A 17737-nucleotide genomic window follows, 5' to 3' on the forward strand; every position below is an offset into this window, starting at 1 on the left:
GTTAGCAAGGTGCTCTGCCTGGTCTCGTGAAAGGAGAAGCTCGTGAATCGTTGGTCGATTGCACTGAGCGATTCTCTTCGAGTTGTCAGAGTGGTTTTCTTTCGGTTCGCTCGTCGAAGGAAGGTTTATTTATTTGCTTTTCATTCACTATAATTGTAATTTGAGAAACATATTTTTAGTGGAACTGTTAATAACTATTTATAGTGATTAACGACTGGACGTAGATTCTTTTGAATCGAACCAGTATAAAAATTACTTCTGTGATTTTTCTACTCCCTGCACTTGTTACTTTTGCCTGCACTCAAACTGTTCGATTAATTTTCTGAAAGAATATTATTTTGTGAAAAAGGACCAACTTCGTTTTAACAGTGACTGAACACGCTTATACACTACTCTAAGTTTTAATTCCGCTGCGTTATACTCTTCGAACTATACCCCCTCCGATACCAACAATTTTAAATATTACAAGATATTTTTACCAGGAATTTTGTTGTGAGAGTGTTACTATATGAAGACTGTAAAGTGAGAATTTTTTTTTTTTGGGTGTGAGTATATAAATCTTGATTCTCCATTTTAATTTTTGTAATGATGTTATGTGAAAGTGGAGCATGATTGAGTTTTAAATTTGTACTAGATAAGCTATTTATTGATACTGAGTATCTCTTTATGATTTATGTAGTAGTTCTTTGTGTTGATGCATAGAGTTACTTACATTGTATAGCATGTGCCCAATATTTTCTTGAATAATGTGCTATATGAACGTAATAGCAAATGTAAAAGTAAAACTTCTATAAATCTGATTGTTAGTTGATTGTTTTCCATTTTAATTTAACATCACCCTGTTAGTTGATTGTTTTCCATTTGAACTCTTACTAGCAGGCAATTTTATCTTAGAGGTGAAATTTGGCTCTTTGTCTGACAATGTCTTGATTACTGATGATGCTGAATATGCCAAGCAAATGGATGAAGAAACATGAGGCAAGCATAAGGATTTTGGCCTAAATTGCACTATTTTATGATATGATCTCCTTAATGAAATTGTTTTCTTGTAGACTAAGAAGGAAACATTTGAAGAGACCATCGGTTTCCATCGTTGTCGGATAAGTTTGAAACGATTGCATGGCAAATGTGTTCAAAAAGCTTCAAAAGTTAGATGGTTTGCAAACTCTATTTGGTCTGACAGTCAATTTGTCACAACCTACTACCGTTTAAATTGGTGTTATTTGTTAGGACGACGATATTTTGACAACATTTTTTGATAACTTTTTTTACAACGGAACACGTGTCATCATTTTATTGGTGTATTTGAATTTATGTTTAAAAAATATTTAAAACGGACCAATCACAAGCTGTCACGTATGCGTTGTCAAAAAGTTGTTAAACAAAGTTTTTCCTATTTGTTAACCAAACCACTGATTCACACTTTCTGCTTTTCCATTATTAGATATATGTGTGGTGGCCTACTATAAGTTCTCACGTTTGTTGAACTTGTGCCTTGATCTCATAAAAGGACAAAAGGTTGAGTATTCAGTACTAGCTTCATCACATTCATATTAACTTTCACACCATTATAGTCATGGCACTTGCACTTATCATTCTTGTAATTTCAATGTTTTACTTATGCTCAAGTATGATGACCATCTCTATAGATTCAACTACTTTCTTTCTTTGCTAATTATTCATTTTATGCTCTACGGATCCTGATGTATACTAATGGCATGCGTTCGTGTGTGAAAAAATGAACAGAGGCTGCCGAGGGTGAGCTGCAAGGACAAAGCGTGGTAAAGGCCTTATCTTGCTTCAACAAAGCTTAGATAGCTATAGATAATTTTTTTTGTTTAATCTTTATTTTTGTTGTTTCTCAATCTTTCTTGGAGGGTGATGGTATTTGTATTTGCAAATGACAGGCACAGAGCCTTCTAAATTTTGTTCTATGAAGGAGAAAATCAAGAATTAAATGCTTCACAAATAGTGGATTCTCATTCTTTCCCACACCATTTTTTCAGGTTGAAAGATGAGATGGGCCTGGCTTCAGCTGCAATTGTAGAATCTCGAAGGGAAGCTTGTAATGCATTAGCTTTGAGAACACTCGATTACAATAGGAAGCCACACTAGTGCAGCGAAGGAAAACGATCGCGATTATTTTTTACTATACGTCGCGGTTTTAGAACCGCGGTATATATGGGCGAGGTAAAAAGTCTGGGACTTTAGGCCGCGGTTCCAACCGCGGTAATAGACCTGCTGGAACCGCGGCATATTTCCCTTATTTTTAAAAAAAAAAATCGTCTAACTTTCTACCGCGGTTTTGGCCACAACCGCGGCCTATTCTCCTGAAATTTTTTTCAACAGCAGGTCTGTTTTTGTGATATCCAGTATCACAAAAACAGACCTGCATATCAACGCAGATTCAACGCAGATTCAACACAGATTCAACACAATAATCAATATTTACATCCAATTTCGATCCATACGTAAATATTCTGACTTTAAAATAAAAAATCATACTATCATAAAAATTATACAATCATACAAAATCTAAGGATACAAAATTATATGATCATTCAATCACATATTCAATCATAAAAAATTATACAATCTAATAAAAGTAAAATTTAAACATTAATATAAGAACCTGATAGTGTGAAAAGTTAATAACAATGAACAACCCGCGATCAAAACGCTAGAAAATTCAACTCTAAAAAATTCAAACCTGTAAAAATATACAAACAAATATTAGTTTTAGAATTAAAACAAACATCAAAACGTAGTTTACCTCTAAGGGGAAGAATCGGAAAAACCAATAAAAGACGTTTCGAATGATTTTGATCGGTTAAAACTCTTTCCCAACATTGACAATGGTCACGGCACCGAACAAAAATGGGTTTAAACAGTGAAAAATGATTGAAAATGGAAGCAGAGGATCGCGTAACGAAGGAGGCTCTGAAACTGTTTGCACGTGAAGAAGAAGGAAGATGATGACATTGTTCCTGTGTCTTTTATTTTTGTAACCTAAGCAAGGGAATAGACTGCGGTTCACCACTTAACCGGGGTCTATTCTCTTGAAAAAAAAAATTAAAAATACATCTGAAATGACATTTTTGAAATTTTTTTCAAACTTTATGTCGCGATTCACCGCAAAACCGCGGCCTATTCCCTTAAATATTCAAAATTTAAAATTTCGCAGGGGAATAGACCGCAGTTCCCCTAAGAACACCGGTATATTCCCCTGAATTTTTTTTCCCGCAAATTTCTGACTTCTCGCTAAGTCAAATCTAAAAAAAAAAAATTGTAGGGGAATATACCGCGGTTCTGTGGGGAACCGCGATATATTCCCCTGATTTTTTTTTTCAGAACTACTTTTCTTGATTTCTTTTTATGCAGGGGGAATATACCGTGGTTCCCCTCAGAACCGCGATATATTCCCCTGAATTTTTTTCCTACAAATTTTTGACTTCTCGACAAGTCAGATATGAAAAAAAATTGCAGGGGAATATACCGTGGTTCTGAGGGGAACCGCGGTATATTCCCCTGAATTTTTTTCTTGCAAATTTTTGACTTCTCATCAAGTCAGATCTGAAAAAAAAATTGCAAGGGAATATACTGCAGTTCTGCGGGGAATTGCGGTATATTCCCCTGAATTTTTTTTTCAGAACTGCTTTTCCTGATTTTTTTTTGCAAGGGGAATATACTGCGGTTCCCCCTGAACCGCGGTATATTCCCCTGAATTTTTTTTTAGAACTGCTTTTCCTGAATTTTTTTTTTGCAGGGGGAATATACTGCGGTTCCCCTCAGAACCGCGGTCTATTCCCCTGAATTTTTTTTTCAGACCTACTTTTGGGGAATGTCAGAATTTTGCAAGGGGAATAGGCCGCGGTTCCCCGTAGAACCGCGGCCTATACTGTCGATATAATTTCAAAAATGCCACCGCGGAATATTATGCTTCGGTTTCTATTGAACTGCGGCATAATGTGCGCGGTAAAAGATCGATTTTTTACTAGTGCCAAGGCCAACGTCTCCTGCAATTGGTTAGTGGCAGTTGATGATTATAGCTTAAGATTTGAAGATATAGACTTGTTTTATGACTGACCATCCTCTGATCGAAACGCTTTTCAGTAGTTGCAAGGAAAAGAAATGGCAATCTTCTGAAAGAAAATGAAGATCCAGATTTTGCGAAAAACCCCTACCAAGCAATTGTTATCGCTAGAGATTCCCTGAAGCAAAGAGAGGAAACTACAAAAATGCACGCAGAAATACAGAAGCTAGATGATGAAGTGAATGAAATGAAGCTCAAAAATGAGGAAGAAAAGCTCAATATCCAAGACCTGGAATTGGCTTTCATTGACAACACTTCTCCTTTTTATTATGAACACTTCATATTTAGTATGTTGAAAGAATAAAAAATGGAGACGAAATAAAACCTCCTTAGAGGTATAGACATGTACTTCCTGAATTTNTGGATGACTTGTGGAACCATATTTCTTGTTAGGGTCAATTCACCTTGCTTTCTATAATAATCTAAACCCTTTGTTAGGATTTTAATAAAGATTGAGGGTTTATAGGTATTCTATTTGTTTACACTGTTTGCAGACAATCTTGTTTCCCATCCTTCTCAAAGTCTGGAGTTGGTTCTGGTGGTTTCAGAGTTGTTTACTATGCAAAACTTAAAGATGGAAAAGAAGTAAAAAAAAAAAAAAACCTTATTGCTTCAGTTAAGCTTAAACCGAGGCCAAATTTAACACTTTTATACCTCAGTTTAGAACCGAGACAAAAAATCTACCACTTTTTGTCTCGCCTTAATATGCCTCAGTTCAGGAATCGCTGCCTATAGACGAAAACAAGTGATGTCGTTTCTCCTGACTGCACTAGTGGCTGTAGCAGTAGATCTCCCAGATAACATGTATATTAAAATATATATATATATAGTACTCTTCTTAAACTGTCCAACTAGACAATTCAAGATTCTTGTAAATTATTATTACCATCTCTATTCATTTGTGAAAAGTACGTTTGTTCAACAAAATCTAGAGATAGTAAATAATTTTTGTATTGAATCTCAAACGGAAAACTAAGACTAATTGTCAACATCAATATATATTCAAACAAACAAATAATTACTTATACAACATGCAATATATTCAAACAAACAATATATTGAAGTAAACAAATAATTATATGTTCATATTAAAAGGAAAATATTAAGAATAGGAACCTATGAACGTGAAAGTCGGTCAATTATCAAGAATGTCCGCATATAAAACCTCACCACAAAAATACAATATCTAAACAAAAACAAACACATTAATTAGTTTGATGATTTCTAACCTTAAAGTTTATATGAAACTAAGAATTGATATTTGTAATTTTAGATATATAATTAAATTAGTTAATTTGTCTTCTATTTAAATATTTTAAATTATTTAAAAATACTTTACATGATATTTTATACCAGTACATATTTAAATGCTTTAAATTATTTAAAAATGCTTTAAATATTTCAATACCAGGATCTTTGTTCTTATATATATTAACACATCAAAAGAATTAAAACCGCCTAGTTTCGAAAACCACTTTTTGACTTTTATCCTCTTTTGACCAACATTGACTATTTCTCAGGTTTTTCAATCTTTTATAATATTCTTTAAATATGCTTTAATTTTTTGAAATTTAGGATATATAACATTAAATTTAGTTCTAAATTAGAAAAGAAGTTTACTTTTGTCTCTCACGTCCCTAGGTTTCGAAGAACATAAACGAAAAATAAATAAAAAACCCTCCACTAGTGAAAAAACTGCTTTTTATGATAGGTAAAATTGACCTATTATGATAGGTAACTTGGCATCATAGTTCTAGGAATCATAATAGAATCCAACATATTATGACAAACTTTTGTTACCTATCATAATATGTCAGAATTTATTATGACAAGTACTTTTTTACCTATCATAATATGTCAGAATATATTATGACAAGTAATTTTTTACCTATCATAAAAACTTGATTTTTTTTTTAAAAAAAAAATTACATGCTTACATTTGAAATCCAATCAATTTATAATTACTTTTCTTGTATTATGATCTCATCCAATTAATTTATAATTAATATATCTTAAAATGAACAAATTCAATTGAACAAATAAAATNGAATTCAATTCATACATTAAATTTTTCTTACGAAAATGTATTTGTACATGGGTAGAAAGGGGGAAAAAGAAAGCAATTGCCTCAAGCCTATAACATCAACTAAATCAATGTATCAAATAATTAGACACCTTCTCATATTACTCAAGGTCCAGTTGAATCTCTTCCCGAGTCCTCACTCCCCGTCCTCGAAAATCAAGCTTATCTTCTAAATCCTCAACTTTTTTGCAAATCTTGAATTTCTTGAAAAAGCCGATCAACATTTTCAACATGTTGCACCAATGTGTCAACTAAATCCTTGTCAGTCTTCACTTGTGCCAAAACACATAAAACCTAAAAATTACAACAATTGTATAACCCAAATCAAGTTATCGAAAAGCAAAGAGAAAACAGATACAAGGCACTTCTAACAAAACCACACAGACCAATAAAAAGAATTAACTTAGTAGACTTTATTGTGCCAAAAAATTTATTGGACCACCATGATACATATATTTGTAAAATTTTGTTCTAAGTAGATTAGAGATACAAACCTTTACTGTGCCAAAAACCTCGTATCCTTTAATTTTCATTTGAATCCACTCGTTCACGAATAAATGGCCGAGTGGCATGGATCATTATGCTTGACAGAAAGTTTGTAAATATCTGGATTAATTGCAAACACATGAACTTAGAATGATAATAGCAAACAAGAGTATTAAATAATCATTTTTTATATGCAAAATACTGATTCAATATGGGTACTGACTATGAAGACTTATTCTTGCATAACTTGATCAAGCACTTCTAATACATAAAAGAGCAAGACTGGTAGGCAGGGGATTTTTCTACCTTACACTTTTTCATAATGCAAATAGATGTCAGGTCCCTTGCTAGAAGAAAAAAAAGGAATATATTAACAAGCAGAAAGATATTTAATAGCTTTTTCAGCACTAAGTAACTAATTTTATTTGAGGAATTACCTTAATCAGATTCAGAACCATAATTGGATTGCCATACCTCTTAGCACTGGAAGTCAAAAGGAAAAGAAAGAACAAAAAAAAAAGAGAACTTCCTGCATTATAGTTTATAACAGTATAAAATTTAACAATGAACAAGATAAATATTAATCTCAACTATTTCGTACAAATTGACCAAAAAAGTGGTATTGATCCACGCATTTGCACAGCTGAACTCATTTTCCCCTTGCAAGAGACAACTTCTTCATCAAGGACAATCTGCTCTGTGTCAACATCATAAGAAACCCTCCCTTAATCATTAGCAAGGGGAAGAAATAAATAAAGTACCAGTAGACTACATCACAGAAACCAATTCTTATTGTTGTTGTTATGCAACATGCACACTCTCGAGGGGAAAATCTCTGTCCTTTAGTGGTGGAAAATGTGTAGGCTCAGAAGGATTGAACAAATCCCATATGCAAATTTCACCATCCTCAGCACCAGATGCAAGAAGGTTTGGTGCAATGACATTAAATTCAAGACCACGAACCTGAAACATAAAAATATTCAGTATAGGACTTTAAATTAAGTGAACAAAACACATGGTCAAGAACATTGAACAANTAAAACTTATCAGGTTGGCTTATAAAAGTAAAGCAGAACTTACTGGTCCTTTATGTCTTACAAGGTGTCCAACAAGAGAACTTTGATTTGACTCCGAGCTGAGAAAAGATGCCAAAATAAATAAACTCGTTGGATGAACAGAGTAAAACTAGTAGACGAAACTAAAATCATAACTTCAATGAATTAAGCAATGAACCAAAATATTCAAAATTGAAAAGTGTTTTATCAGTTATGCACAATTTGTTTGCTCCAACAGAATATATTTCCTTTCTCTATTTTCGTGACAACCACTCTATGGTGTTAAAATTTGAAGAGAACTAGATTTTGAGCTGGCATAGCTTCGATCTAAGTGATTGCCAATCACTTCCATCAACAGACAATGCATCCATCTATAATTGCTCAGCTTAAAAAATTTGAAAGGCAAATATGACTTAAAATTGAGGGAAGAAGTTCACATTGCATTTACATGAAAATATTTGAGTAATTCTACACAAAGGATGTAAAATTCAGGAATCAGTCATCAGAATTAGTATAATTTTAGGAAACCTTCATCTCCTATTCTTCACAATTTTCTTACAGACTTAGAATATCTAATGCTTCCACCCGCTTACCTCTCTTACAGAAACTTTGAATCACCGAGGTATAAGTAACAACACTTGGACTAAATCAACATTTAGGCTCAACCAAATCATGTTAATAATCAACCCTATATTTTATTTGCTACGTACCTAATGGCACACCATTCTCTAATTTTAAATAATGCTAGTTTCTTTCCTATCAATAGCCACTTGAATCATAACAAAACTATTGGCCTAAATATCTTAAACAACCAGCCACTTTACAGGTTATTGAAGAAAAGATAACCTAACAGAAAATCAATTAACCTGACATAGAATCAAAGGCTTAACAACAAGCCTTTAAAAAAATAAGCAAATGAACTTGACAAATTAACTATACACACAACACAACAATAACTTAAATGATCTTAATTCATGCTAAATGTCATTATCTAAAGTAAAGCAATGTAGCTGAATTCTACAACATAGGAGTTTCAATCATATTTTAACAAATGCAAAACTAAGAACTCAAACTTTTGGACCTTGTCCTATAAAAGAAAGACATACCAATACACAAAAATATCATAAAAACCAAGCAAATTAACTAAATTTATACATAATAAAATAAAAACAACAACATAAGACGGCTGGAAATTTTTTTCAAACAACGAAGAATCAAGTTAAAATTTTCCAGTACCTCCATTAAGAGCACCAGCAGCAGTGCAGTTTTTCGTAAGATTCGCTGAGAGTTCGCAGTATTGGCGTTTGTATCCCTCGAACACGTTGCTCATCGTCCACGACCTTCTTCACTCGCTGCTTTAATTCACGATCAAGAAAACGAAAAGTTATAAACTAAGAGAACATGGAAACTAAATAGAGAAGTGAAATTAGAGAAAAGAAATCAGAACCCAGGGATCAAGAACCTGAAACCGAAACCCTATTCGAACGCGTAAACGTAAGAAAATCGACGATGATCGACGAAGCAAAAAGAGAAAAGCGTGGGTAGGAGCGTGAGATCCGAAGCGAGGAGGGTACCGGTGGTGGTCAGAGATAGCGTCGGAGATAGCGTCGGAGGCTCGAGAACGCAAGAACTTGGGCGGAGAAAGGGTGGCGAAGTTAGGGGAAAAGGGGAGAAAGGGTGCGCGAAAATAAGGTGTGTTCGAGACGTGTACTTGTGCGATGTGTTCTCGATGAGAATGAAAGAATAATTTCCATTTTGCCACCGCTCAATATATTATGATAGGTGGATATCATCTGCCATGATAGCCTGTCATAGAATCTTCTTTTTCCAGTAGTGCTCGAGTTTGGTGAGTAACAGGATCTCGCCTTTCCCCTCTCAAATTTCACTTTGGGCTTTGAGTAAGTAAATTTTGTTCAAGGAGCAGTTCTATTTCTATGATTACATAATCAGATTGACGGATATATTTTTTTCCAAGTTCTATTTCTATGATCACATAATCATATGAGCTAAAAATGCAAAAGACAGAGCAAAAGTTATCTTTTATCAATCTCCTAAATGATAAGTCTCAAATATGTTATCGCTAATACAAAATCAATAGTTATCCTTGTCATCTTCTCCTTCGCAACCCTTTACATTTCCACCATTAACACTAAAAGTCCTAGATCCAACATGGTCAATTTTCTCTGGCTTCAATTTCAATGTCAGAAAAGAACATTAAAAGAATTAAACAACTACAATACAGTAATAGAACAGTAAATAAGTCATCGAACATTGTAGATACTCATTTATTTGGTTAACCAATAATCAAGAGATATCCGTGACATGTTTTCCTTTCATACCCGTTTACATTTCCACTGTTATACTGAAAGTCCAAGATTCAATATATCCAGTTTTAGCTTCATTTCCAATAACAGCAAAGAACATATAAAAATAAACAATTAAGATATTGTCATAGAACAACTAATAACTTTACAATCATCAAACATTAGCACACTCACACTCATTTCAGTCAAAATGCCAAAGATGCAATTGAGCATCCAGATGTACATGGGAATGAGTCAAAAAGACTCAAATTTAAATTTGTAAAAGGAATTCACATTTTTAAATGACTGTAAGGCCACACCAAACTTAGAGTATCCGAACATAACAGGTGGGTTTCAGATACAAAACTAGAAGTATTATAGAGAACATAAAATAAACTTAGTTTAGACTAAGTATCAGTTATAGGAACTGTTAAATGAAGACAATGCCCAAGAGAGGAGAAACAAAAGAGGTTGTACCAGGGATACTGCATGTTTTCAAAATACTTACCTCCAAGAAGAAGAAGCCGCCGCAAAGAGAAAGATGAACGGCGTGGAGGAAGCGGCCAAGGCAAGTGGTGCAGCAGGAGTAAAGCAGCGGGGATGGTGCAGCGGGGCGGTGCAGCGGGGCTAGTGCAGTGGCGGCGTCGACGAGTCAAATGGAGGCACCCACGCGACAGAAACCAGAGGCAGAGGCACCAATGCAGGATGCACACCTTGGACCACCGGTGAGAGAAAAGCTTCACCACCGCGATGGAGAATGTTGCACCAGGGAAGAAGAGCTGCAGAGGTTGCACTTTTGAAACTTGTGAGGAAGAAGAACCCTTTCGAAAACTGTGAGGAAGAAGAACACTTTCGTAAGGTAAAATTTTTAACCTATGTAAAACAATACAATCTCGGTTCATCATCTACCCGAGACAGTAAAACACCTATCTACCTTTGCCCGATGCCTATTGTTACCAATGTCGAGCATTGGTAAATTTTAAAATTAATGGTTTTGATAATGCTACAAGAAGTTTAACTTGAAAAAGATATTAGAAATTATATTAAAAGTACTTTGTAGAATACTCGTATTTTGATACTATTATGTATTTAATCAATTATAAGGAGCAATAATCGATTATCTTGAGCTTTTTCAAAAAACTATGTTGCTTTAGAATAATCCATTATCACTCCAAATAATCGATTATCACAGGTATGTTTTGAAAAATGTACAACTTATTTTGAAAAATTTGTAACGGACTTGAATAATCGATCATCACTTACAATAATCGATTATCATTGGCAGTTGTAACATGACCTTACATATTCAGACTAGCTACCTATAAATAAGTGCTTTGAGAACTTCAGAAAATAACTTTTGAACTTAGATCTTTAGTAGAATACAATTTGTCTGAGGAAGTTCTCTAAAGCTAGTTTAAGTCCCTTGCCTGGTCTCGTGAATAAGAGAAGCTCGCATTTCGTTTGTCGACAGTCAGAGCGGTTCTCTTCGAGTTGGTAAGGTGCTTTGCCTGGTCTCGTGAATAGGAGAAGCTCGCATTTCGTTTGTCGAAAGTCAGAGCGGTTCTCTTTGAGTTGGCATAGTGTACTTTGTCTAGTCTCGTGAATAGGAGAAGCTCGCGTTTCGCTTGTCGACAGTCGGAGCGGTTCTCTTCGAGTTGACAAAGTAGTTCTCTTCCGGTTCATTTGTCGAAGGAAGGTTCTTTTATCTCTTATTTTAATTCACTTATTGTAAAACTGTGAAACTGTTTTTTAGTGAAACTGTTAATCACTTTTTATAGTGATTAACGACTGGATGTAGATTCTTTTGAATCGAACCAGTATAAAATTTATCTGTGATTTTTCTACTCGCTACACTCTTTACTGTTTTATGCACATCAACTGTTTGATAAATTTTCCCTTAGAAAATTTATTTGTAAAACTGACCATTTTTACATAACTTGTGATCGAACACGCTTTCCGCTTTATTAACTTTATTCCACTGTGTTATTCTCTGGTTGATATCCGATACCAATATTTGGTATTAGAGATTGCTTTGATATTCTTTCAAATTTTGCAAAAATGGTCGGTCATCAAAATCTTGTATGTCGAAGGTGCTTCTATTAACAGACCACCACTTTTTACTGGTGATAATTATGCGTTCTGGAAAGTCAGAATGGAAATTTTTATGAGTCTGTTGACAAAGGTATCTGGGAAGCTGTACAAAATGGTCCTTTTATTCCTAAAAGTACAGTTGATGGTGTAGAGGTAGAAAAACCATATTTTAACTGGACTGCTGAAGAAAATAGACAGGCTCAGTTTGATATTAAAGCTCGTAATATTATTTCATCTGTTGTTGTACTTGATGAATTTTATAGAATTTTAGTGTGTAAGATAACACAAGAAATGTGGGAGGTCCTCAGAGTCACACATGAGGGTACAGAGGATGTAAAACGTGTAAGGAAGAACACGCTTATCCAGGAATATGAGATGTTCAGAATGCAACCTGGAGAAACTATTTCCGATGTCCAAAAGCGTTTCACTCATATAGTGGACCACTTGACAAGGTTGGGTAAGACTTTTGATACTGATGAATTAAATGTAAAAATTTTGAAATCATTGGACAAGTCTTGGCAACCAAAGGTTACTGCCATCTGAGAGTTACAAAACCTCTCTCAAATGACAATGCCTATTCTCTTTGGAAAGCTCCGTGAGCATGAGCTTGAGTTGAGGAGATTAACTGCTGAAGAAGATTAAGGTAAAAGAAAGACTCTTGCCTTCAAATCCGAAATCTCTAAAGGGAAAAGTTCTAAAAGGATTGAAGATGATGATTCCGATGATGATGAGGAGAACATGAGCCTCATGATTAAAAAGTTTGTGAAATTTATGAAAGCAAAAGGTAAGAATAAATTCCGTGGAGAAAGGAGAGAAAATCAAGAATCTCCTTCAAGTGTTAAATGCTACGAATATGGAGAAAAAGGACATACGAAAACCGAATGTCCTAAAAATAGGAAAAGTGAAGAAAAGAAGGAAAGAAAGTTTCCAAAGAAGAAAGCATATATAGCTTGGAAGACAATGCGTCTAACTCTACAAGCTCAAGTGATTCAGATGAAAAAGCTAATATATGTCTAACAACCGACTCAAAAGATGCTGGAAGCCAAGTAAGTGATTCTAGCTTTGAATCTAGTGAGTTAGATTTACAAAAAGCCATCTTTGAATTAATGAGTGAATCTGAAAAACTTGATGTTGCACATAAAAAACTTAAGAAAGAGCATAATTTGAAATTGAGTTGTTGTTTCTTATCTATGTTTTGTTGGATGGTTGCATTCGTCCCGGTAACTAAACTCTGTTTTTGTTATTACATAACATGGCCAATCACTTCCTTTGCATTTTCCTTAATCAAACTATACAACCAAAAGGGAAAACAATAAAAAAGCAAGTTTAAGAAAAAGTTTGTACCTGGCAAAAGTGGATATTATAGGAGCAGTAATAATAGAAAGTGGAAGAGAAAAATGTTCCTGAATAAAGAACTTCCAAGCACCAACGCACACCAAACCCAAGTGTTAGAAGACGAATTTCAAGTGGTAAACAATAAGAACATTGACAATTACTTTGACAGAGCAGAACCGATCCGCTTTGACACCAACTTTAAAAGAAATACAGTGGAATTATAGTGAATTTGAGAGTATATCTTCTACTATGTTAGAGTTGGGTTCATATTTATAATAGCTTGGGATGATCAGATGCTATGAATGAGAGGAAATAGGAAAGAATTCTAAATAATACTTCTAGGAACTAGGTCCATCATAAAGCACATTATACGACTACATGTAATCAAAGTTTAAAAGGTTTTGTTATTTGTGAATGTCCTTCTTCTATGTGATCATACTCTTGATATTCATTCGATAACATCTGCTACAATTCATAATTAATTAAGTTTAGTGAAAAAAAACACATTCTGTTGCAATTCTGTTAATCAAATTAGGATTTTGGTTTGGATTGTGTGTAGAGGTTTATACTTATAATATTCTAGAATCTCTTAGCTGCTTATGCTTATAAATTGAATAGCATTTATATCAATAAGTGGTTTCATGTCATACCATATTTTAGAATTTATACTTCAGGAGCTTTCGTTGGAAGAAAATAAAATAAAAATAAGTCTAGACAAGTTGTTCCAAATTTAACATTGATTGATTAAATTTTAGAGGGAAAAATAAACTTAAAATAAGCCTAGACAACTTCCAAATTTGACATCCTACAAAATTATTATAGTATTTCAGAAACTGTCATTTCTAAAATTTCAGAAAGTTACCGAAAACAAAAGTACTTATGATAATAATTATTTTTAAGCTGTTAATTAGGTAATTTTCTTTCCGATTTACAGAATTATATGTATACATATAGAATATATGCATATACTTATAGCAACTCCTACTGTATCCACATCATAGGAATGAATGTGAGGCAACAAGCAGCGCTGCTCCAACGCCTGATCCATCTTCAGTGACCTTAAGAATTACATGCTTAGCAATATCTTCAATGCATATTACATCATTAATGAAGAATATAGATTGGTTTTTATTTATTTCTTCCATAAATTCTGTGATGGGATGAGTTATGCCATATGATTCATAACATGCTTGATATATTTTGTTGATTACATTAAAGCAATGATATGGTTTCAGTGACGAGAAGACTGCAGAATTCTTTGCTCCTATCTTTGTATTTAAAGACCACTCCGCCAATTTTATTTTCTTTGTTATGATTTTGTATAGAGAGCAAGTTTGCATAGAGGATTCAGACCGTGTGCAATAAGCTTTGGAGCTGATCAATTTGATGACGACCACCTTGAAGAACGAAAGGAGAAGATGTCTTTCTTCAACTGGTGGACCTTTGCATTCAGCTTTGCAATGTTGCTGGGGACAACAGTGACTGTTTACATTCAGGACTTTGTCTGCTGGGGAGTTGCTTGTCTCGCCCTTACAATTTTTACGGCTCTAATTATCATTGCTTTTTATATGGGGACTCCTTTTTACAGGTACAAAATGAAGCCAAAAGAAAACCGTCTTTTGCCAATTCTACAAGTTCTTATTGTTTCCGTAAGGAAAAGGAATCTATCTTGTCCTTCAAATCCTGCGTTATTGTTTGAAGTCCCAGAGTCAAAGAATTCCCAGCGAAGGAGTCTAAGTCATACAAGCAGGTTCAGGTACATTCCCTTGTTAGATATAATTCAGCATATGTACCATTTTGAATGATTATGTTATAATTTAATTGTATGAAATGAAGTTTCTTTTTTATAGATCTAAGGAGTAGAACCTAGGCTAAAATGCTTACAAAATAGTGTCAATAAAGTTATTAGCATGGTGGTAAGCCTTTGTGATTGACAATGAATTATATACTTGAAGCTGTCAACTAAAATTCAGTATTGAATGAATAGATTTCTTGACAAAGCTGCAATAGTGGAAGAGAAGTATAGAGAGGAGAAAGAGAATCCATGGAGATTAGCAACAGTGACAAGAGTGGAGGAGACAAAGCTTATTCTGAATGTTGTTCCTTTTGTGTTGTGCTTTTTTACCTTTCAATAATAGTCGCATGTTACGTGCATGCCTCATTGTGTGTGTTCTTATTTAGGTCATATTGTCTTTGATGCTGCATTTGTATCCTGATAAATAAGCTCATTAGGATATTTTCTTTTATCACTGTAAAACTTTGATATTTGGGCTTTGAGTTGTAATATTCAAGAGTTATTTATTATCATGAATATTATGGTTTTACATTTAATCTAATTCAATTTTATTCCTTTCTTCTTTTTCTTTAATTATTTTATTCAAAATATAATAATTAAAATAAAAAGTTACTGCCCACGGCCCTACGGCCTCGGTTTAAAAAATAATTATTCAAGAGTTATTTTTAATAATTATTTTAATTATTTAAAAAAAAAGACCCCATGGCCTCGGTCTAGGTTTCAACCGAGGCGGACATACTGTCTCGGTTCAGAGGAAATCGAGACATAAAGTCCTGCAAAAAAATTAAAAAATGAAAAAGCTACTGCATCGGTTCTTTTGACCCGAGGCGAAATCTTCCAGTATTTTGCTTTGGTTCACAAATGAGGCATAAAAGTATAGACATTTTACCTCGCCTGTATATGTCTCAGTTCAAGAATCGCTGCCTATGGGCGAAAATAATCGATGTCGTTTCCCCTGACTGCACTAATGACCTTTGGAACTGTTGCATATGGACTTGTTTGATCCATCTAGAATTAAAAGTTTCGGTGGAAACTACTATGATAGTGATATGTGATGATTATACTACAAAATGAAAAAGTTTCGGTGGAAACTACTAATGACCTTTAAAGCATTCAAATCTTTTGCTAAACATATTCAAAATGAAAAAGATTTGAAAATCAAAACCTTGAGAAGTGATCACGGTGGTGAATTTGAAAATGAATCTTTTGAAAAATTTTGTGAAGAATATGGGATTGCACATAACTTTTCTGCACCTAGAACTCACTAACAAAATGGTGTTGTAGAAAGGAAAAATATATCATTAGAAGAATTAGCTAGGAATCTTATGAATGAATCTAATGTGCCAAAATATTTTTGGGCTGATGTAGTTAATACTGCTTGTTATGTGCTAAACGAGATGCTTATTAGGCCTATTCTAAAATTGACTCCTTATGAATTGTTAAATGGTAGAAAACCAAATGTGTCTCATTTAAAATTTTTTGGATGCAAATGCTTTGTCTTGAATAACGGTAAAGATAACTTAGGTAAATTTGATGCAAAATCTGATGAAGCAATCTTTCTAGGTTATTCTTTAACTAGCAAAGCATATAGGGTATTTAGTAGAAGAGCTTTAATAATTGAAGAATCAATGCATGTTGTCTTTGATGAGATTGTGGACCTTGAGGTGAATCTTCTTGAGTCAAATAAACCTATTGTAGGTGATGAAGATTATTTGAGGGAAGCTCTTGAAGAGATGTACTTGAATTAAAACTATCCTCCGGAACTTCAAGATAAAACTCAAGTTGTTGATCCTAAAAGCTATCAACAACCAAGAGGACTTTCTTTGGACAACATCATTAGAGATATATCAAAAGGGGTAACTACTAGAAACAATCTTAATAATTTCTACTTAACTGTAGCTTTTGTGTCTCAAATAGAACCCAAGAACATAAAAGAAGCTCTTCAAGATGATAAACGGTGCGTTGCTATGCAAGAAGAGCTAATTCAATTTGAAAGGAATGATGTTTGGGAATTCATTTCTAAGCAAGATAATTATCATGTCATAGGAACTAAATGGGTATTTAGAAACAAGATTGATGAGGATGGAAACATCACAAAGAACAAAGCAAGGCTTGTTGCAAAGGGCTACTGTCAAGAAGAAGGTATAGACTATGATGAAACATATGCCCCGATAGCCAGGTTAGAAGCAATTAGATTATTACTTGCTTATACATCTTTGATGAAGTTTAAATTGTATCAAGTGGATGTGAAAAGTGAATTTTTAAATGGTTTTATAAAAGAAGAGGTGTATGTTAGTCAACCTCCTGGTTTTGAGGATTTTAAATATCCTGATCATGTTTATAAATTGAAAAAGGCATTGTATGGTCTTAAATAGGCACCTAGGTCTTGGTATGAAAGACTTAGTACCTTCTTGATTGATAATTATTTTTCTAGAGGTAAGGTTGATTCAACCTTGTTCATTAAGAAAGTAGGTAGACACATCTTGATTGTTCAAG

General features: G+C 33.8%; 1 long non-coding RNA gene across 1 annotated transcript; it reads right to left on the bottom strand.

Annotated features, from left to right (window-relative positions):
- Nucleotides 1-7555: 7555 nt before the first annotated feature.
- On the bottom strand, nucleotides 7556-7862 carry LOC111240702. Its single transcript, XR_002666228.1, has 2 exons — nucleotides 7743-7862; nucleotides 7556-7625 (listed from the first exon to the last, which is right to left on the bottom strand). It is a non-coding gene; the product is annotated as an uncharacterized LOC111240702 (long non-coding RNA).
- Nucleotides 7863-17737: the final 9875 nt, after the last annotated feature.

The sequence above is a fragment of the Vigna radiata genome, unplaced genomic scaffold (genome assembly GCF_000741045.1).
Source record: "Vigna radiata var. radiata cultivar VC1973A unplaced genomic scaffold, Vradiata_ver6 scaffold_23, whole genome shotgun sequence".
Classification (NCBI taxonomy): domain Eukaryota; kingdom Viridiplantae; phylum Streptophyta; class Magnoliopsida; order Fabales; family Fabaceae; genus Vigna; species Vigna radiata.